General features: G+C 39.4%; 1 long non-coding RNA gene across 1 annotated transcript; it reads left to right on the forward strand.

The window, feature by feature from the left end:
- Positions 1–1,070: 1,070 nt before the first annotated feature.
- On the forward strand, positions 1,071–22,676 carry LOC119504343. Its single transcript, XR_005210544.1, has 3 exons — positions 1,071–1,081; positions 18,619–18,626; positions 22,546–22,676. It is a non-coding gene; the product is annotated as an uncharacterized LOC119504343 (long non-coding RNA).
- The last annotated feature ends 443 nt before the right edge of the window (positions 22,677–23,119 follow it).

The following is a 23,119-nucleotide window of genomic DNA, read 5'->3' on the forward strand; positions in this document are numbered from 1 at the left end:
ATGATGGAGGATGGACAGATACTCCACTCCATACAGGAGAGGAAACAGGAAACAGGATATCAAGACGGGAAGTGCAGCTACCACATCATCCCTCCCACTCCTCTTCCTCCTTCTCCTCCTCCTCCTCCTCACCACACAGATGCTCCCATGCACCTAACCCTCCCTCCCAATTCCCTGCACTTGTAAAAACGTTGGCGTGCCGCTGGTAACCATGGAAACCGCAGCCTGCTCAAAAATGTACTCATAAGAATCACGCAGTGGGGAAAAAAAAGGGGACTATCCCACCCACTGTAGAGGAAAAGAGGCTGCATTCATCACCATGACGACGGCGATGCAGGGTGTTGATGTGATGGACTTTACTGTACACACAACAAGTCGAGTCCAAGAATAACATCTCCTCTGGTTTCTCCTGTTCTCACAGCACACACGGATGTACTATAAACACAATCAGAGTGACAAGTGTTCAAGAAAAGCAATGGCTTTAACAGCAAGAAAGAAAGATGTGAAAATGATATGGTGGCAACTAATGGTTATTTTCATTGTTAATTTATTATCTTCTTGATTAATCGATTAGTTGTTTGGTCTATAAAATGTCAGAATATGGTGAAAAATGTCGACCAAAGCCCAAGATGACGTCCTCTAATGTCTTGTTTTGTCCACAACTCAAAGATATTCAGTTTACTGTCATAGAGGAGTAAAGAAACCAGAAAATATTCACATTTCAGAAGCTGAAATCAGAGAATTTTTACTTTTTTTTTTCTTACTCAAACCGATTATCAAAATAGTAGGCGATTAATTTAATAGTTGATTAATCATTGCAGCTCTAAATGATGCATTAATATCTGTTGCGTTTGTATTTTCCATGTAACAATGTTTATTTGTATCATCACTGTTAAATAAACAAATTCAACCAATAAACAAACTTCTCATAATAGGCTTAATAAATAACCAAATTATAATAATAATAACTTAACAATACCCACTTTCTCGTGTCTTTTTCTCCTTCTGTATCCAGTTGTGTTTAACAGAAAACTCTGGTCCACTAGCTTTTTCTGGAGCTTCTCATTCAGGGTCTTCCTCTGTGGACGCAGTTGTCATGGACAACGTGGACAATCTCCATGACAACTGAACTAAGAAAGACTGTGAGACCCAAGAGACAAGGTGGATCATCTACAGTTAAGTTTTATTAGGGCGTCCCGGTAGCCCAGTGGCTAAGACTCATACCATATAATTCCATCTGTGTTGCCTGCCATCTCACTATCTACCTACTACTTGTATCTACTAAACTTTAAAATCTATTTCTATTATTCCAAGTCCAGAACATGAGAAAAACACTCCACAAAAAAAAACATTTGTGTTTTTTTTTTGTTTGTTTGTGAATTTTGGAAAAGTGCTTCCTAATTGACATTCATTATCTCCCACCGGTTGTCCCAATCATCCAATCAGGACACACCTGTGACCTGCTGATTTCAACCCTGATAAAGACTTGCCAAGGTTAAAACTGGATGTTTTTTAATTGTTTCATGAGCAAACTCCTTTTCCTCTACACGTAAGTGCCTGTTTTCCCTTTTGTACATGTTTGAAAATGTATATTACTGTATATTATTGCAAGCATACTTGGCTTATGCTTACTTTTTGATAGAGTAGCCTATTAAAGTGTGTGAGAGTTGAAGGCATGCAAGAAAAACTAATTTTCACTAATTTTCATCACAAAAAATCAAGTCAAACAGCAAAAGGAGCAAGTCTCTTTATGTAATACATAAATCATTGGCTAAGTACTCTTAGTTAAAGAAAATGTACAAGTATACCTGCAGTAAAATCTATTAAACTAGTAGTTTACTGAGAGTATACTTTAAAGTGTACTTTCATAAACTAAAACATGGGTTACACATATACCAAACACTTGTGGTATAGTTTACTTCATAGTATATCATGCTTTACAAAATAGAATTTAGATGTAAACTAGTTGTGCACTCAAAGATTACCATTCTTACACTTAAAGTAAACTTAAAAATACATTTTATAAACTAATAAGTGGGCCAATTTAGTCCCAAGAAGTATTGAAGTAGTACACTTACAAGTATACTACTAGTACAGTGATATATAGTGTTACTTACTATATAAAGTGGGAAATATACGTGCTTTACTTAAGTTTCCTTCATAATAACTTGAAGTACTTTTTCATAAGGGACGTTTGTCTTTAAGCTGTTATTTGAATGGTTCTTTTAACAATTTCAATATGCAATGTATAGTTTTATGTTGTTTTTATCCATCTATGGTTATTTATTTCTGATGTTTTGGTAATCTGAGTTGGCTGTTTATCAATTAATCTCAATCTCAACTTTATTTTTGTCCTCAGAGGGCAATTGGTTCCACAGAAAGGCGTACAATACACAAAACAAACATACAGTACAGTATACAGTAAGTTTAACTTCATAATACTAATTTGAAGTATACTACTTTTCCATAAGGGTACCCTCCTATCTGGGTTTCTGTCTGGTTTCTGTCACTGTGTCTACTGGTGCACCCTGCGGCCCAGTTATCAGCCCAGTTAACGCCCTGGGACAGCTGTCATTGTGGAATGTAAACAGTCACATCAAGACTCACTGTTAACACCAGAAGCCACCGTGCTGACACAGACTCAGCCTTTATTCTGTCATTCTTCCTTTGTGTGTGCGTGTAGTACCAGGTGTCGGCCAGATTACTGACCATTCGGCTGGGTGACACACTCTGTTGGCATCCTCCCTCCGTCTGCCCCCCCAAATCCTGTCTGTCTCCGTCTGCGTTTGACTCTCTTCATCTGCCTCTCTCTGTGTGTTGTATGCACCACATGACCTCACTGCCAGGAGATCACACAGGGATGCCAGCGAGCATGTCAATCTGTTTTTTACTGCACTCGGTCTCCATGGCAACAGTCAAAGTCGTGGAGTGGGAGAGAGAAAAAGAGAGAGAGAGAGAGAGGCAGGTTTGTAGAGATAAATCAAGAGAGGATGCAGCTACTACACTCACTCCACAGTAACACTCAGTTACCAGTTTATTAGGTACACAAAAGCCCTGCAATAAATCCTACCTTCATATAATGTTCAATTTCCTAAGTGTTGATTCAACTAGTTAGTGTAGAGCATCCCTTTCCAAAAAGAAGATTATTCAAGTGTGCTATTAGTATACTTCTTTTAAACTTAAAATAAGAGAGTATGCTTTCAGTTTACTTGTTATGTGCTTATTAGAGATACACTTAACAAAATTATACTTAAGTATACTTGGCTTATACCAACAAGTACACAGAAAAGTCTAAATGTTCTTGGCAAGTAGAAAAGTCCAAGTATACTTGGCTTATACTGAAAAGTTTACAGAAAAGTATATTTGGCTTAGTACTATAAGTTCACTTAAAGAAAACTAAAAGTATATTTGCAGTAAAAACTAGCAATTTATGGAGAGTATACTTTAAAGTGTACTTTCATAAACTAAAAAGTGGGCTACAAGTATATAACTAGTAAACTAACAGTATACGTCCAAGTTCACTTAGTTGCAGTACAAAATACAACTTGGATGAAAACTAGTTGTGTACTCAAAGTTTACGACTCTTACATTTAAAGTATACTTAAGTGTATACTTTTATAAACTAAAAAGTGGGCCAATTTAGTCCCAAGAAGTATTCAAGTATTACACTTACAAGTATACTACTAGTACATTGATATTGGTATACTTATTACATAAAGTATACATGGGATTATACTTGAACTATACTTAAGTTTACTTCATAAAATAAACTTGAAGTAAAATTAACTGACTTATTAACTGAATTATCTTGACACTAGGCCTATTTGACATATAACCACTGTCCCAACTCGTCCCATAGTGACGCTTTGTCAGACCTCTCGTCGTCACTTTTCGGTCGCAGTAAACGCGTACTTAATGTTGTGAATTAAACAAAAACACTTGCTTAGGTTTACGCAACAAAACCACTATAGTTAGGTTTGGGGAAAAAACAACATGGTTGGGCTTAAAATATCTACGTTTTTTACACTGCAAATGTGACCTGACGTTGTGAGCACGGTACACGAACAAACAGTAGATGGTGAAGTGAAACTAACGCAGAGGACACAAACAGCGGTCTCCTGGATGAAAGCCTTGTGTTTGGTGGGCCCATCCACCTCCTCCTCCCGCCCGCACAGTGTGTGTCGTTTCGCTCTTTAAACTATGTCTCCACAGCACTTTACCTGTGTGTTTACTGTTGCCGCGGATTGGTTTACATCATAGTTAATGGAAAAGCCTGGTGCGTCTCCTAACGCCACGAAAGGGTACCTTGTGGGTATCGACTGTGACAAAGCACCGGTATTTGACGCACTGGTAATAAGAATGGCTGGTATCACTGGTGTAGAGGATGCAGGTTGAGGTGCTGTAAATGTACTGAACAAAATATTAACAAACAAAATATTCAAATTAAAAATATTTAAATATTTAAAAAGTATCAAAATTAATTATACATATAAATAAAATTAAAATATTTAAATTAAAATGTACTGAACAAAATATTAACAAACAAAATATTAAAATTAAAAATATAAAAAAATATATCACAATTAATTATGCATATAAATACAATTTTAAATATTTAAATTAAAATGTAGTGAACAAAATATTAAAAACACCTCTCTGTGTAATCTAAAACAGTTTCAACAAAAGTATCTATTTTTAGGGGGATATTTTCAGGAAAAAAAAAAGATTAGAAAAATGGGATAAAAAATGTAAATGTGACTTGATTCCTGCATAAATGTTTTTTAAATACATTATAATAATAAATATTATAATAATGATGTTTAGTATGTAGGCTACAGAGTAAAAAGATATAGTGGACAGCAGAAGAGGACACAACATTTGACAGAGGAGAGGAATTTGGTGCAAATTAGACCTATTTCCAAAGCTCTCTGCTGCATCATCACAGAGCAGGGTCACCTTGGGTGAGGAGAGGAGGAGGAGAGGAGGAGGAGCGGAGGAGGAGGAGGAGGAGAAGAGGAGGAATAAATAGAAAGGAGAGCAGAGTGCTCGTCATCAGAGCAGAACGTGACCTGAGGCCTGAACACAGATTGAAGCCTCCCTCCGTCTCTCTCTCCTCTGCCGTCTGTGCTTCTCAGCCTTTTAGCCAGATCACCTCAGTGAAACAAAGCCGTCGTGTCGACAGTTTTGCGCCTGTGGAAGAAAATAATTGATAACAAGAGTAAAAGCTGAAGACCATGCAGATCTCCATCTGCGTGACGCTGATAGTGTTGCATAATCAGTTCGGTGCAGACAAAAGCCTAAAGCCTACTGCTACGCCTGTCATACACTGCAGTGCTGTATATATGTTTTTAAAAATAAGAATTATTAAAATATCTAAAGATGTAGTCTGATGCAGCACATACAGTAACAAAGCACCAAACATCTTATCAGATTTTCCATATCTGGGTCATAAATCACTTCCTGTTGAAGCATATGTGTCGGGAAGGCAGTGTGGCAGTGCTTCCTCCAGGGATATCCTTTGTGTGTTTATAGCCACAGGATATTTGTACCGGTTCTGGCTCCATGCCTGTTCCTAATATAGCATGTAGCATATTAAATCAATAGAAATAGCGAATGATGAGAACATTTTAGCCCACTTCAGCCACTAATTCATCATTGTTTTATCTGAACACAGTGGTGTTTGAACGTATACTTACAGGATATCTTCTCTGTTTTCAATTCTCTTCTGCAAAGCCATTGTTTTTAAATGACAATGGAAAGCGTGGGCAGGCGGCTCACATTGCTATGGTGACAAGACAGCAGCAGGAGGTAAGAGAGTGGGAATCTGTAACATGAGAGGAGAGAGAGAGAGCAGATCAATTGATAGAATGATGGAAATAAAAGCATAGACATAGAGATAAAGGGGCTCGTGATACAGCGCAGGCAAAGATATCATCTCTAATGGAAGTGCAATGTTGTAGAGGAAATGTCAGCAGCTCAATGGTATCTAGAGCAAACACTTGAGGTGAAGGGCCTTAGTATGATGGAGGCCTGTGTGGCATTCAAATACACCCCCGTACAAATACACACATACATGCAAAAGCCCAAAGAAATAGTTCGACATTTTGGGGAATATGCTTATTTGCATTCTTGCTGAGAGTTTGAAGATCAGGGGGCGATTCCAGGATTTTTTAAATGAGGTGTCATCAGAAATAAATACTGCTTTGAAAATTGTCTTAGAAAGGCTCTTGTGCATTTCCTTGTGCCCTAATGGTGGTGTAGAAACACCTAGAATTGCCCTGGTGTTGTAGCCCAATGCCATTGGGAGGGACAATCATATTTCAGGGGGATACCCCGTTTGAAACGCCCCTGGAGAAGATAGATACTGTCCTCATGTTTATACGCTAAATAGGCTCTTTTCACAGCAGCCATTGTGACATGTTACAGTAAACACAGGCAGGGCCGCCTCTAGCCCATTTGGTGCCCTCAGAGAAATTTGAATGGCAGTGGCGCCGCTCTAGGGTTAGGGTTTGAACCCTAACACTAGTTCTGTGTTTAAGGCATAAATTATGATTTTTATTTTCATAAATAACTGTATTTATCATAAAAAAATAAAGCAATTGGTCCCCGATATTGTTGTGTTTAGTTAGATTCACTATAATTTACACTTTTATTAACAAATAAGTGCGACCGGGCAGATGTAAAAAGTGTGAGAAAGAGAGTTACAGGGGTGAAATGTGTGTTTCTTTCTTTCTTAATTTATTTTTTCATTTGTTACCTCAATGCAGAAAATGAGGAAGGGCGGCCATATTCTTAAAAAATATATTTTATTATTTATTTTTTTTAGAGGGCGACCTGTGTCCCCCAGAAGGCAGTGTCCTACAGGCAACCGCCTATATGGCCTATGACTTAAGCCAGCCCTGAACACAGGTGTAATCGATAAAATGAATTATGGTTCCCTTCTATTTAGTTTTTCAAAAAAATTACTTTCTCCCGCACACACTTTTCTCTGCTTTATTAGTCAACGTTTCGGTCGACAAGGACCTTCATCAGGACATTAAGGTGATAAAATGGTGGTGTGTGTTCTTTTAAACACCACCAAATCATGTGATTGGTTGAGGAAGTGACATCATCACATATCCATTGCACCATGAAAAAAAAAAAAACAGGAAGAGAAGAGAAGAAAAATACCTGTCAAACAAAGAACATCAAACATACATCACCATTGAAGGAAGATACTATTCCCTTCTACTTAGTGTCACAGCCATTGAGCCAGTATGCACAATACCAGGGCGCAAGCCCACCTAAATGGAACAGGGCCATAATTAATGTTATTAATTACACCTGTATTAACCGTTTACCCTGCAATGACATGTCAAAATGACTGGTTCTGTTTAAAGGTGACAAAATCCACCTAACTGCACCTCTAAAGCTCACTCTGTTTAATTTGAACAAAAACTGAAATGTAAAAACAATATGTTATGGTTTACAGCTGGTTACGTACCTGACTATTTCCAAGTGTTGTTTTTACACTTTGGTTTTTGTACGATATAAACAAGCAAGATAAAAAACGTTAATTTATGAGCTTTAGACTAAGTGGACTTTGGACAGAGCCAGGCTAGCTGTTTCCCCCTACTTTCAGTGTTTGTGCTAAACTAAGCTTAGGCTGCTCTTCTCATCTGACTTTCGGCAAGAAAGCGAAAAACTAGTAATGATATGTGTACAGTACATACTCAAGTGTGACATATACTTGTTAATCTCTTCTCTTTTACTTTTTCGTCATCATTATTTTCAGTAAAATAAGCCAACAGAATTAACCGTCTTTTCTGTCATTTCCGTGTTAAAGCTGACCTGTTTTACCTGCTGTGTGTCTCATACATTCTGCTATAAACTGCATCCCCCAGTCACTCTTCCTCTTCCAATTCCTCTTCCTCATTCTCTATATATATCTCTATTAGGGCTGCAGTCTGACCCGGCTAGCTGTTGCTAAGTTTATCTCTGTGCCAATCTGTGCCCCAGAGGCATGCAGAGGCAACCCAGAAAAGACAGAGTGCACTGTCAGTTAGAATAATCAGGAGAGGGAGGGAGGAGGGGATGAAAACTCACGATGGCCTGTTCTGCTTTATACGACCCGCGAGCTGTAATCTACTGCAGAACAAGGGTGGGCGAGCATGTGCATGTAAGCGAGTGGTTTTGTGAGTGTGTGGGTGTGTGTGTGAGAAACCATCTCAAAAATATTAGCTGCAAATGATAGCAGCACGGATGCTTTTGAATCATTAGAAATGAGCTCGGTGCCCTAGCTGTTTTCCTGGTGACCTTTCTGCTGCTGTTTGCCTGCAAAGCTCTTGAATCAGCCACTTAATAATTAACACCAACCCCCCCAAACCATTTCATGTGGTCCATGTTAATCATGCCGTGGTTACAGGAGCACTGTGTGAATGTTGGGTTGATCAGCTTACTAGGTTTGCTGCAGCTCGGTACATGTAGATTATATGCACATTCCCGAAAACAGGTTACAATATTTTGTTTTCTCTATAGAGTGCTCCAGGGATGATGTGTTTTTTGTAGGCCAACCAGGAAGTTAGAATCGCCCTGGTTCCCTCGACAAAAAGCCAATGGGATTTTTCCATTGAGTTTTGGATTATTGCAGGAAATAAACTCTGTGGCGAACACACGTTTATGATACTTACACGTTTTATTCTGTAAAATAATCTCCACAAATGAACACCACTTTTATGATATTTGAAGTGTAAATGCAATCGCCAGAAGTAAAAAGCTAACGTTAGGCTATAAATGAACTACACCACAGTGGCATCAGCGTGAGTATACACAACGAGGCTGTAAAGGCGGATGAGTCGAGTAGTGACGTTTAGTAGTCTCATTTAGCCACTTGTTAGCAACCGCCTTTTTAAAGACATATAAAAGCTTCAAAATTCACGAATGGGATATTTACTGACGTATACAAAACGTTTCTTAAGCTTGTGTTAACCACAGACCTTATTTCAAGCATCTAACTAAAAACCCCTTCAAACCCACTGACTTCCAGACAAGGGAACTGGAAGTGCCAAAATGCAAACTTATTTCCAGGTTTTAATACTCATTCACTCTATTATGAAACTCTCTAAGCCTTGACTTGACTAACAGCTGCAGGACATTGTGGGCGTATGTGTGAATGTGCCTGATTTTCTTTTTACATTATGTGTGCTTAAACTAATATTTACAATGCTTAAGTTGGTTCAGTGCCATGCCCTTACAAAAAAGAAGTATACTTCAAGTTTATTTTATGAAGTAAACTGAAGTATAGTTCAAGTATAATCCAAAGTATACTTAAAGAAATAAGTATACTAATATCAATGTACTAGTAGTAGTATACTTGTAAGTGTACTACTTCTTGGGACTAAATTGGCACATTTTTTAGCTTATAAAAGTATACCTTTAAGTATACTTTAAATATAAGAGTAGTAAACTTTTAGTATACAACTAGTTTTCATCCAAGTTGTATTTTCTACTGGAACTATAATATGGACTATACTACAAGTAAACTTATATGTATACTGTTAGTTTAATATATACTTATAGCACACTTTTTAGTTTGTGAAAGTACACTAAAGTATGCTCTCCGTAAACTACTAGTTTAATAGTTTTATTGCAAATATACTTGTAAGTCTTTAAGTGAACTTATAGTACTTAGCCAAATCTAATTTTCTGTAAAGTTTCAGTATAATCCAAGTACACTTGGACTTTTCTGTATACTTGCCAAGTACACTTAGACTTTTCTGTATACTTGTCGGTATAAGTCAAGTATACTGAAGTATAATTTTAGTGTACCTCTGATAAGCAAATAATAAGTAAACTGAAAGCATACTCTCTTATTTTAAGTTTAAAGAAGTATACTAATAGCACACTTGAATATACTTCTTTTTTCATAAGGGAAGTGTCAACAAATTACAATGAGGGTGGGCCCCCCAAACCACATCCTGCTTAGGGCCCCCAGAAGTCTAGGGCCGGTCCTGAGGATACATCCTGCCCAGAACAGCACAGCAAATGCTCTATACTGTTTTAACTGGTGCACTGGATACTCCAAACCTATTATTCAATATATTGATCTAAAGTGAGGCATGCTTGTGAATAATTGAGTTTGTGACCTCTGTGCAGTGAGCTGATATCACATCATCACTCTGGGTCTGGAGCCAATTGCCCCACTGCACTGGAAAAGCCCCTCTGGCCAGGAGGACCGGAAGCTCTCAGCGCTGCTGGCGGTGTGATGTAGTAGCTCACAGATAGGGGACCTTTGGCTGAGGCCTTTTAGAGGTAACACCGCACTGCAGCAGGGCGTTGCTCTTTCTTTTCTTTTTCTTTTTTACCTTTTGAAAAGGGATTGTGCAACATGTCCCTTCTTATTGCATACCAAAGTCTTTCAAGTCATCACCGAGGTTGAAAGTGTTTCTGGAGGAGGATATGAAGTTGACCTTGTTGGTGTTGTCTTTAAAGTCTTTAAATGTCGTTTTCCTCAAGAAAGTGAAGAAATCCTTCTAGTTTAGTAGGACACTTTAAAATGTTCAGTTTTGTGGTCAATGCCTTTTATGATGGGGCAGCATTCATTACAGGTTTGGAGGAAAGAACCACAGGTTCAAAACATACTAGTTTGAAGGTTATCCTCTGGTGTTTTTAGCAGTCTAAAAGTGCTCCACAGAACAATTAAAAGGTCTTTTGTGCCCACAGCAGTGAAACTTTTGAATGACGTGTGATACTTGCTTGTTTCCTGAGGTAGGGGCTTGTGTTTTTAACATCATTTCTATACGGTTTCATCACATGTGTATTGTTTTTTACGGATGGCCTCTGAGCGAGGTGAACAGCCTTAACATGGTTTTGCACCGTTACCGCAGTCTTGAAAGGGAGGAGATAGATTAATGTTTGTCCATTAGGCATCTCCATTTATTTGGTTTTATAGTAATCATATTTTTTTGTCAAAGTTGCCTTACTTGAAATGTTTCAAGAATCATAAATCGTTTTTAAGACTTCAGTTTATTGTTTCACAGTCGCACATAAATGTAACTATAAAATCACATTACTCCATTACTTGTCTTTGATTTAGCTGCGGGAGCTTTCTCATCGGGCATGTTGAAGCACAGTCAGGGCAGTGTCTATTTGCCTACCGGCCCAGTGGTTGAGCCCTGCCCTCTGATGACTCATAAAACACCAACACAAAAAACACAACACAACAACAACAAAAGATACATCCGTACAGGCTTCTACACTTTGCAATTAATCCCATGTCTTGGTCATACTGTTGCTATTTTGTTTGTCACAAGCAAATCCCTGCATTTATTAGTCTTAAACTGCTAATCTGGGCTGCAGCCAGACAAGGGACACGTTGCAGGGCATGACTGTGAGAGATACAACAGCATGCCACTCACCTCACCTTTTAGTAAGCCAGAGGGTGTGGCCGAAAAAAACTGCTCTAGTAACTTTCCATTTCAACTCACCTAACCACAGAGGAGGAAGGGCGAGGCTTATATGACAGCTAGACTGCATGGTTGCGCAAAGGGTAGTTTTATTGTCTGAACATAATCACGTACACCTCCTTAATAACACCAACTTGGCAAATTGTTTGTGTGTAACATTTCGGGGGATCTATTAGCAAATATCAAATATAATATTCATAACTATGTTTTCTTTAGTGTATATTCACCCGAAGTTAAGAATCGTTTTGTTTTTGTTAACTTAAAATGAGCCGTTTATATCTACATAGGGAGCGAGTCCTCTTCACGGAGTCTGTCATGTTGCTCTGCCATGTTTCTACAGTAACCCAGAACGGACAAACCAAACACTGACTCTAGAGAGAGCCTTTCAAGTGTTTACGTTACGGGAAAGTTCTCTGACACACTTGTGAAACTGCGGTAATGTGAGCTTTGAGTTCAAAACCGTGGTACCACCAGCCGCCGTCTGACTTTCGTTGCTCCAAAAGTAGTGTTATTTGGTAAGGATGGCCTCTGAGCGAGGTGAATGGCCTTAACACGGTTTTGCACCGTTACCGCGGTCTTGAAAGGGAGGAGATAGATCTATGTATGTCCGTTACAATTCCAGGCATCTCCATTTATTTGGTTTTATAGTAATAATATTTTTCATTTACATATTGTACAGAAATTATTGGAAATCAATAATGGATGCCTGGAACAGCAGACGTAATGCATCCAAATCACTAAAAAACAGCAGCAGAGTTTGCAAAATAGTTCATTGTAATGTAAAATATAGATGATTTGTAGTAAATGTGCTAAAAACACTCACACTGGTATGATCATTTAAAGGTACAGTGTGTAGGATTTGGCAGCATCTAGTGGTGTGGTTGCAGATTGCAACCAACTGAGTAACCCTCCACTCACTCCTTCCTTTCTAGGACTACAGTAACGTGAGTCGCCGAGTGCAAATCCGTGGTAACGCCGTTCGCCTCGCTCAGAGGCCATCCTTACCATAATAACACTACTTTGGGAGCAACAGAAGTCAGACAGCGGCTGGCGGTACCACGGTTTTGGACTCTGTGGCTCACATTACCGCAGTTTCACAAGCGTTTCGGAGAACTACGGTGGCCTTCAGGTAACGTAAAAACACAAAAGGCTCTCTCTAGAGCCAGAGTGGTTGTCCGTTCTGTGCTACAGTAGAAACATGGTGGAGCAACATGGCGGACTCTTTAAGAGGACCGGCTCCCTATGAAGATAAACGGCTCATTCTTAAGCTAAGCACAACAATTCTTAGTTTCAGGTGATTATACGCTAATGAAAACATAGTTCATAGTTCCATTTCTGCTAATAGATCTCCCAAAATGTTACACGCTGTTCCTTTAAGAATAAAAACACATATTCGCTAGCACTATTTAAAGTCACTCTCAGATAATGCAGAACCAGATCACTCAAGGGATTAAATATAATGTTAAATGTGTACATAAATTGCTTTTATGCACAGGCTCTGCTTCCTACCACTGTTAGAAAATGCCCTCCTACCAGCACACCGACGCCTCTCCCCTCAAGAGACGCTTGTCCTTATCATGTGCACTTCCTGGGAGAGAGCCTTCCCTCTCATTTTACAGCCTCCTTCCTTCATTCTTGGCTGCATTCCTGTGCATAGTTGGCTGCGTCTCATCTCTGCAGGTCGACACAGGCGTCCGTCAGCCCTCATGTCTGATCTACCTGACAACGTGACTGATGGTATTTGGGTGTGTACCTTGCAAAGCAAGGAGCAACAGTCCTTACTAGATAAAAGTATGTTCTTTCCAGTGGTGATATTGCATGTGTGTTAATGGAGAAAGGCGAAGCAAAGCAAAAATATATATAGCGGGGAAAGGAGGGAATGAAAATGAAACAATGCCATAGAGACAGATGGCAAATGAAAGAGAGATAGGAGCACTTCAGCCTACTCCTATCACTGCTTCATTTGGCTGAATCTCTGGTACTGTAGCACCCTTGGTGGGAGTATTGGAAGCCCACTTGTTGTGTAACACCTTTTCCCTCCTCCACACTATCACCAAACTGTGCTACAACAAGGTTGAATCACAACAGCTTTCATCTTCCAGTGTGGGATATTTCAAGTTTTTTTATGCTGTTTTCATGCTTCCCCCTCTCCCCACTTCCCCACTCACTGTAGAAAAAAAAAAAGTATACTCATACTGACAAGTATACAGAAAAGTCCAAGTATACTTGGCTTATAGGTCTACTTCTACTTCATCTTTTGATCAAGGTATACTTGAGAAAAGTATAATTAAGTATTCTTGCCTTATAGGCCTACAGAAAGATATACGTGTAGTTGTGCTTACTTTTTGATAGAGTAGCCTATTAAAGTGTGTTAGTGATCCCAATTTATTGCCTACTCACAGAAGTGATTTCGACATGTATGTAGTTGCTTGAAGAAACCTGCTGCCCAGCTTTAATACACATGACTCATCTGGCACTGTATGACAAGTGTGAAGAGACCATATTGGATGTCCTCATGTCTTTCCCAATGTACAAAACTCCTTTCTTTGAAAACCTGTACTGCCGTAACAGACGTGTGGCCCTATTTTCATCTTTTTGGAAAACTGGAATCAAAATATTGTGTATGCTTACATATCCTAGAGATGGACTCATTTCTTTTAACCCCTCTTGTCCTCCTTTTTCAAGTTTATGATTTCTTGAGTGTGTGAAAATGAGAATAAATCTAACAATAACCCCAATAGAAATGATTAAAACTCAGTTCATTATCATAAATGTTTCTTATTTTCATAATAACATTATAGTTTTATAGGACTTTTAATTTCATAATGGTATTTTCCCCAATAACACTTGTATTTCATGAAAGACCAAACATACTGTACGTATTAATGTTACATAAAGCTGCTGCACACAAGGCTAATGACATTGCTAGAGAGCGATCATGCTTCCGGAGGAGCCTCATTGATTTTTCTGTTCTGATCTGCTCTTCGTCGACCTCGACAATAGTTCTCTGTAGTGCTGAGTTGGAGATTGGCTTCCCTGCATGTCTACCTTCAAGATTAATGGAGACAGTGATAAAACAGCCTCTACATCAGCATCTAATTGTAACTTCACTCTATTCAGCAATGACCTGTATTGGACCAGGCCAATCACACCACAGCTGACTTAGCCAGTATGATTACACCACATAAATCCTCAATAATTTACTGTTTTCCTGACATTTCATCCACTGCAGCGGGAACTCAAAAGCATTTGTTTTAATGACAACCTTTATCATATTAGATCCTACATTTTCCATCTGTCCTTCACTTTCTTTCAAGCCCCACCCCCCACCCCCCACTTCAGTTAGTATGACATGTTTTCTGGTTCATATGGAGCAGCTCGACAGAGAGGCACAATATCCAGCCAGAGTGTCCCTCGCTCAGGGCTCTCCTGCAGCCAACTGCCGCTCTGCAGCAGCGAGGTGGAAGGGTGTTTGGCGGCCGCAGCTTCCAGGCTGGAAGTGCTGCATGTGTGTGTGTGGGTGGGGGGGGAGGGAGGGAGCCACGTTAATTTAGATGTTTCGGTCACGCTTGTTAAAAGAAAAGGACGTGGAGAGTCAGCTCTGAACAAACAGCATGATTTTCTGCCAGGGACAAGCCAGTGCATATGTGTGTCTGAACATGTTTGACTGTCGAGCGTCCACGGAAAGGCTGAGTCAGTCAGGAGAAACGCAGTCAGAGAGATGGCAGGGAGAACTGGTGGTGAGCAGACTCCATATGTTGTGAAAGCAGAGGAGTTGGGAAAGGAGACAAATACCACAGAGGACGCTGTCTGAAGGGTTTTGCATCTCCTCAATAAACGACAGGTTACAAGTCTGTGCAGAACATATACCATAGTAAAGGTTTCCTGTCTCATTTCCTCCAAATCACAGAATTCAGGATTGTCTTTCAACAATATCCACATCAGATTTTTTCAAAATATTATCTCAGAAGCAGCTTCATAAGAGTCATGATGATCGTACCGATCTTTATGCAAGGTGGAGTCTTGACTTATGTGTGCAATGCATTTAGCCATTGGATCATTTATTATCTGCAAAAGTCTTCGCTCTTTACAAATATTCTTTCCAAACATTTCCAAAATGACATGTTGTCATGGTCCAAGCAGTCAAGGCACAAGGAAACGCTGGTTTTAAGTTCAAAAGCTGGGTTGATTTTCCCCAAAAAACGTTCAACAAAACACACAACTGCAGACAACTAAATTAACAGAGTTATAGGGCCCCTAAAAGAGGTCAACAAAACATAACGCTACTGAAAAAACAACATGTTAACTCAACTAACAAACCTAACGGAATGAGACCTGAGGGAAATACTGTACACTGTATATAACGGATAGGATATATATATGCACTTCGGTGTTGTGAATCTCTACAGCGATGTGCACTTTAGTGAGCGCAGGTGATGTATTATTCATACAAGCAGTCAAAGAAAGAGAATGTAACCTGCATACCAAGCTAACTAATATACACACACACACACACACACACACACACACACACACACAGTAGTTTATGCAGTACATTTTTCATATAGGCTTTAGCACATAACCTCTGTTTAAAGAGCAATGGATGCGAATGTGCAGAAGCTGATTTCCAGTGTGAGGACAGATAAAGTGAGAGGAAGCTCAGCACATCAGCGCCTCTGAAATCTGCACAAGCTACGAGGGGGGAAAAGCACATTGACTTTACTGAAATGCAGGAGGAGAGTCTGAATCCTACATGATAATTCAGTGACATTCTCTGTTGGATTTAATTAGAGCCTAGATCCTATTGAAATCCTGGTGTGTGCTTGCATCTGTGCATGTATGTGTCTGTGTGTGTGTGAGTAAGAGAGTGAAAGAGTGTTTTAATTACCTCTAATTAGAGCCAAGAGATGGGCTGTGAACTGGAGCACAGAGGCCTGATTGCCATGAGGCGACCTCCCACCACTGTGCAGTGCGGAGTGGAGACCACCTTCGACTCTCACAGTCAGTCATTTGACAGTCACAAGCTACTAAATAAACACAATGAGGTTTCCAGAAAAACAAGCAATCACACCTACAGTTGTCACTGAATTCATCCAAACTACATATTCTAATCAGTTTCTGCATTAAGTCAAGTCGATTTTATTTGTATATCCCAAAATCAAAAATTTTCCTCAGGGGGCTTTACAATCTGTACAGGATACGACACCCTTTGTCCTTTACAGTGCGACCCTCTCATCGGATAAGGAAACCTCCCCCCTCAAAAAAAAACGTTTAACAGGGAAAACAGAAAAAATTGAAGAAACCTCAGGAAGAGCAAGCAGAAGTTTTTCAAACCTAATATTCTGGCTGCTCCACATCTCAGATGAAACAATGTGAACCTGAGCTGTATAAGCTGCCACGCAGCTGGCTAATATTCACACAAGCTGCTCAAAACTAGAGCTGACGCCATGGGATTTCCCAACCTATTAACCATTACTATTTATAGCCATCTGGCCTACTGTGGACAAGAGACTCTTCATCTAAGAGCGCCATGTCTGATGACAGAAATAAATGTCTTAGTTCTTCGCCTATGGAGTGTAAGTGGTAATTCAAATATAGACTTTACAGTTGAGGGAGATGACCGAAAGTCAAAATGCATTTTTCACTGAAGATATTGAAATTGGAAAGACACTTTATTCAGAATAGCTACATTACATCTAGATATTTCCCCTTGATGCAGGTGCTTATAAAATATGTATGGATTCTTTAAGTGACTCTGTAAAGGCAAGAAAATGCAGTTTGACCGTAAACAGGATGTTAAGCTTAAGGTTGTTTCCTGTTGAGAGCAATAAAAGCTGTCGTAATGTATCCTGCTGGCTGTAAAAGAGGGTCCTTGTGCACCGTTTATTTATGATGCAGCACATGATCAGATGCTGAATCTAACTCTTGATCAGCTCTTTACAGAAAACAGTTGTATGTCTTGTCCCAACCGGAGCGGATGCATTTGCTGTGAAATGACTGAAAAAAAATTCAGAAAACATACAACATTGGCTTTATCTTTTGCAAATAATAACACAACAAACACAAAAAGTCAACCCTGAATCTAAAGTGCCACGCATTAATTCACAACTTTCAAAACATGTTTGGATTGGAGATGAACGTTTCAACGCCATCTGCGTCTTCATCAGAGTCAAGTAAATATATAAATAGCAGTTTCAGTGACAACATCCATGTATCTATATAAAAAATAATTTAGTAAGAATAATAATAGTAATAAATAACGATAAAGATAAATACATCCAACATCCAAATATCATAACTATCTTAATAACACTCTCTAATGAGGAGCTACTGTCAGTAGTGGGAGAGTGAGCTATACAATCAGATTATGAATAGATAAAAAAAAAAAGACATAAATAAGGGGATATAAAACATCCCTACCCTAGATAATGATGTCATCTCCTATCTCTCCCATTCAGAGATAAGGTTTATCATATGATGGATGCCTACGTCTCTTTCTAACGTAAATAGCTTCTGGTGAGAATCACAGTTATTATGATAAAGAAGGTGAACTCTTTCTTACCTGTATTATAGTCTCTAAATAATGAATTGTAAAAGTGACCTAGATTACACTGTGATTCAGTTTGAATGTTTCTTTAAATCACTTGTGACTCCTCACTGCCAACAAGTCACCAGACCGCATCAGACAGCTGGCTTCACCATTGGGGAGTCGGTCAGTGCAAGAGCAGGCCTGCAGTCAACCGTGAAGAGGAAAGGAGTCAAAAAGTAAATAAGGAAATAGAACAACAGCTTTTTTTAAATTACTTTTTCCTTCATAATCATTCCTATTAGCCTGTAGTCTGGGAATAAAAGAGGCAACTTGTTTTATAAGGATTTAATCCTGTTTGGCTAAAAGTTAAAGCTCCTACTAGTTTGACTGGCGTCAGTGAGGAATGGTAACTAATGCATCTGTGGTTGTTACCGTGGGGATGCACAGTATGACTAAGCACACAGTGATACAAGCAGTCACCAGTATCGGAGAACTGAGACTGTATTTTATTATTTGTATGGCATGATAACCCCCGTGACATATACAGTAATTTATCTGAAATAGTTTTTTCTACATCATCACATAACGTATATTGGCATCTTGCCATCATATGGAACAAAGCAACTGAGTGAGAGCTGTTGCCAGGTAGAAAGGTTTCAGCTGAAACCAAGCGTTACGTAAGCCCACGCCTTTTCATGACCTCAGGCAGCTTGTCACTCTGCCTTCTTCTGTGACTGAGAGGTATGAAGCAAAGGTGGAGATCAAGCAAGCACAAAGGTCAGAGTGAGGTGGGGTGAATTGTGTAAGAGAAGGAAGAGGCATACAAAAGATCTTTTGAGGAGGGCGGCTGTTGGCAAACAAGATTTGAATAGAAACTGACACAATCATGCTACCTGATGTTTGAGCCACTGCACAGTCAATGAGTGAGTTATTAGAGAGGACGGCCGTATACACAAGTTGGGCTGTTTGACACATCGACATATAGTCAGTCCTTTAACGCACATAGAAGGAACATCTGTTCTATTTGCAGCAACACAAATTAAAAGTTATGTCTGGTGATATCCTCCGGGTTCTCCGGTTTCCTCCCACAGTCCAAAGACGTGCAGGTCAGGTTAATTGTTGATTCTAATTTTCCCATAGGTGTGAATGTGAGCGTGAATGGTTGTCTGTGTCTATGTGTCAATAGACCCTGACTAGGATAAGCAGTTACAGATAATGGATGTATGGATGTCTGGTGATATCCTGTATTGAAACCTCCCATGAAAAGACCAAAACCAACAATGAATTGCTCATACTAACAAGCAGTATCTGTGAACCAAAACCCTGATAGAGCTTTTTCCTCTAGAGATCCATTGTCCCAAAATATTTTTAAAAAATGTTAAAGTTGCTTTATTACAATGAACATGGGCACAGTAGCTGACGAAACAATCTCATCTCAGCTGATTTGGCGCTTTCAATCATACCACATGATCTTTGTCAGCAAATTGTCATACATGTTAAAATTCCCATTTTTTTCTGAGCACCTTAATTAAAGGTACCATATTTTGTTCATTTACAGGTTCACACTTGTATTTTATGTTTCTACTAGAACATGTTTACGTACATTACTGTAACGTTCAAAACACATTTTATTTTCATCATACTTACTGCCTTAATATGCCGGTATTTACCCTTTGTCTGAAACTCTTTTTTTAGCACATTTCAGCGGAATTGCAACGGAATTGTTATGTTGCTAGGCAACAGCTTAGGTCCATGTTTACTTCCTGTAAGCTGATCATTCACATCTGAAATGTCATACTATGCACTACATACCCAATAAGTGTTCAACACATTCTTGTGTGAATAAACAGTATGTATCTTTTCGAACACACTGAGCAGTAATTTACGTGGTCACTTCCTTGCCGGTTAGAGACGTGTAACCATGGTAACCCGTGCCAACCTCATGTGACCCAAACGACAGTTTGTGAGAATCAAAGTCTGAATTAACTTAAGATATATATTAGGTGAAATCCAAATACTTACAGTTAAATTGAAGCGTTAATGAGGTTACAAAGCTGTCTGTCAACGTCTGTTATGAACGTTGTCGTTACTGCCGCATTGCATTGTGGGATATTTATGCTGCTGTAGTGTCCAGCGTTGCATACTGTAATATTTCAGCAGAAATAGTATGCATTCGCGTACTATTGGTTTCATACTAAGGTTTCGGACATACTAAAATATCTCACATACTGTTTTAGCGTATTAAATAGCATGTTAGCGTGGAGTTTTGGACGCAACCTGTATATTTGTGACGATACTCTCACAGTATTTATACAGCACTTAAACCTGCTTTATTATAAAGCACTTTTTACAATATGGGACCTTTAAGGAGATAGTGTCCCTGTTGGCTTTAAGGTTGAGTTGAGGAACAACAGTTGATTAAACAATCTCAAGGTTCATTTTGTGACTGTTGTGGAGCTTTTGATCAAATCACATTATACATGACTTTGCTCAGTTGTCATAGTATTGACATGAACCATATATTTGTTTTGGGCAGAGAGCCAGATTAGGGTCATGAGATTGCTGAAAATAAGAAAAACACAGAATAATGTCATCCTCATCCATCAAAAGCAAAATGACTGGCATACCAGCATGTGTGAGTCAAACCTTGTCTGCTCACCTATTGTCAAAAAGTTTCAGGTCGAATTTCAGTAGGGGGACATTCCTGAGTGGAAACTGATCCTTCTCAGGATGTATGGAGGCCATTTTCATCCCCTACACACAGTGGGACACCGCCCCTCACTGAGATACCTGCAGTGTGCTCATCTTTATGACTATCCCTGTAAGATATGCTCAGGGTTGCTAAGTCTGCTTATTATAAGGAGACGTTGGGCTTGTTTTCCTGACAAGTGGCTTACAAATATTGGTAGCCGCAGGTTGCGTTATTTTTGGGCTTGTTTCTGAAGTGTAGTCGCCCACCACTCAGAGTGTTTCTCACTAACAATGCCAGGTACTAAGTGAGCGAAATATGGCAAAAAGTACCATAAAGACTGGGAAAAAGAGGGTGGACTTCAAGATTAGATTCAATCTCAAGTCGGGGAGGATTCAAAGACAGTTTGCCGTTTTTTGTAACTGTGATATCGGAGCACATCATGCTGATGCTGATTTGCAAAAATTAGTTACCTAGTTGACAAGAAAAATGTAAAGTTACAAGCTAAAAATGGATGCAAAAATGAAATGAAATGCATGCAATCCAACATAAATTCATACATATATATGAAGTGATCAAGTAGCCGCCTCTCTCTCTCTCTCTCATATTGATGTAGGTAGGTAAGGTTGCTCATTTGGGCTTTTTTTTGGGGGGGGGATGGGGGAGTTGCTTCTTTTGTGCTTGTTTCTATAGACCTGGCTGCTTGTTTCTCTCACGAGATCTGGCAACACTGAATATGCAAGTTGAACCAGACATGACAGCGTTACTTAAAATGATGGGATCGATGATAACACTGGGAGACAATCCACAGACCCTTCTTTGTAAAGTATATATACACCGTGTTGACTATTAAACTACAATGTGGACTGAAAAGAGGATGAGAAATGGCACACAAAAAGCAAGAGCAATCTTTTGGTGCATAAGGACATTGGATTATGACTAGTTGAAGTAATTTATTGATTACCATATTTATGCCCACCACGCATTAGAGGCCGATTTTAGGCCCAGTTTAGATCTTTCAATAAACAAGGCTGGATTACCAACTGTGCAAAGCAGGCAAAGATTTACTTTATGCCCTGTCTTGAAGAGGCTACTTGAGTCAAAATCTAGTTTCAAGACCTTTTTCAGTTTTGTGGTTCTGTGTTGAATATGCTATCACTAAGGGTGCTCTCACATCAGGGCCCAAATCCGAGTACACTTGACCCCAAAGTCCAGTTCGTTTGATTAGTGTGAACGCTCCGTACCGGTACACGGGCACAGTTCGTCGATCCATACTCGAGTCCACTTGAAAAGGTGGTCTGGAGTACGGCTCATGTGTACTCGGGTACGGTTCGCATCAGGTGTGAAAGCCAACTGTACCGAAACACGGAAGTGGACTGCTATTTAACGTAAGTAACGTTAGCAGTCAGCGAGGGCAGGATTTCTTCAGCGCTGTCGGTCTCCTCCGATCATCTGTATATGCGCCATAAAGCAGAGGGTCTTTAAAATATAGACAGTAGTATAGGCGATGGGGTTGGGCAATGTTTGTTATTTTATTTAGCTAATTCAATGGTCTGTCTCCAAATCACAGAGGCTATCTGATGCATTTTCATTTGAAAATCAAACCAATACAATCAGCACTACAGGAGCTCTGTAAAACAATCCAGCTGGTTAGAACAATATCCTTCAGAGGAGTGGTCAAACTGGAAAGGTGTTTAAATTCTCACCATGCCACAGACTTTTAAATCAAACATGACAAAAAATGTGTTCCGTCAACAGCGACAAGGTTTTGAGTCATGCAATTTTTGTGCGATTCTAATGAATTTATTTTGTCCTCTGGAGGAGGACGATTGGATAAAACAGTTTTCATTAACATTATCCTTCAAATGTACAGTATGGCCCAGAGAGAGAGACAGCAGGGGGAAACAAAGTGTAGATCTGGCATATTTTCACGTCAAACTCTATGAAATAACAGTTTATTTTGACCAAACCAGAGTTGGTGATTGTTGGAAAGACTAACGACGACGGTTTTGGTGAATTTGAATGAAGTGTTTCAGCCGGTCTCATCATAAACAAATACATGTGGATGATGACGCAAGTTTATTCGGGTACGGAACAACTTTACTAATGTGAACGCTGAACGGCGGGGGAGTGGGGAGTGGGGGGGAAATCGTACTCGGGCATGGTATGAATCAATCGTACTAAATATGAAAACGCCCTATATTGTTTTTTTTTAATAAAATTACCACACAGCAAGTCTGGGGCCAGGCATAGCATATAAAAACTGTACACGCAGAGAGTGATAGGAACCAGGGGTTAGTGGGGGCCCAATAACTCAACTTTGACACCAGGGCAACCTATCAGGTAAATACGGCCATGCCAAATTCAAAATAAAATGGGAAAAAAAGTTCGGAAACTTGTGCTTGGTGGATTATTTCTCTGTTGTTACAATGCTTATTGGCATTGTATTTTACATCG

The sequence above is a fragment of the Sebastes umbrosus genome, chromosome 16, assembly GCF_015220745.1.
Source record: "Sebastes umbrosus isolate fSebUmb1 chromosome 16, fSebUmb1.pri, whole genome shotgun sequence".
NCBI classification, from domain to species: domain Eukaryota; kingdom Metazoa; phylum Chordata; class Actinopteri; order Perciformes; family Sebastidae; genus Sebastes; species Sebastes umbrosus.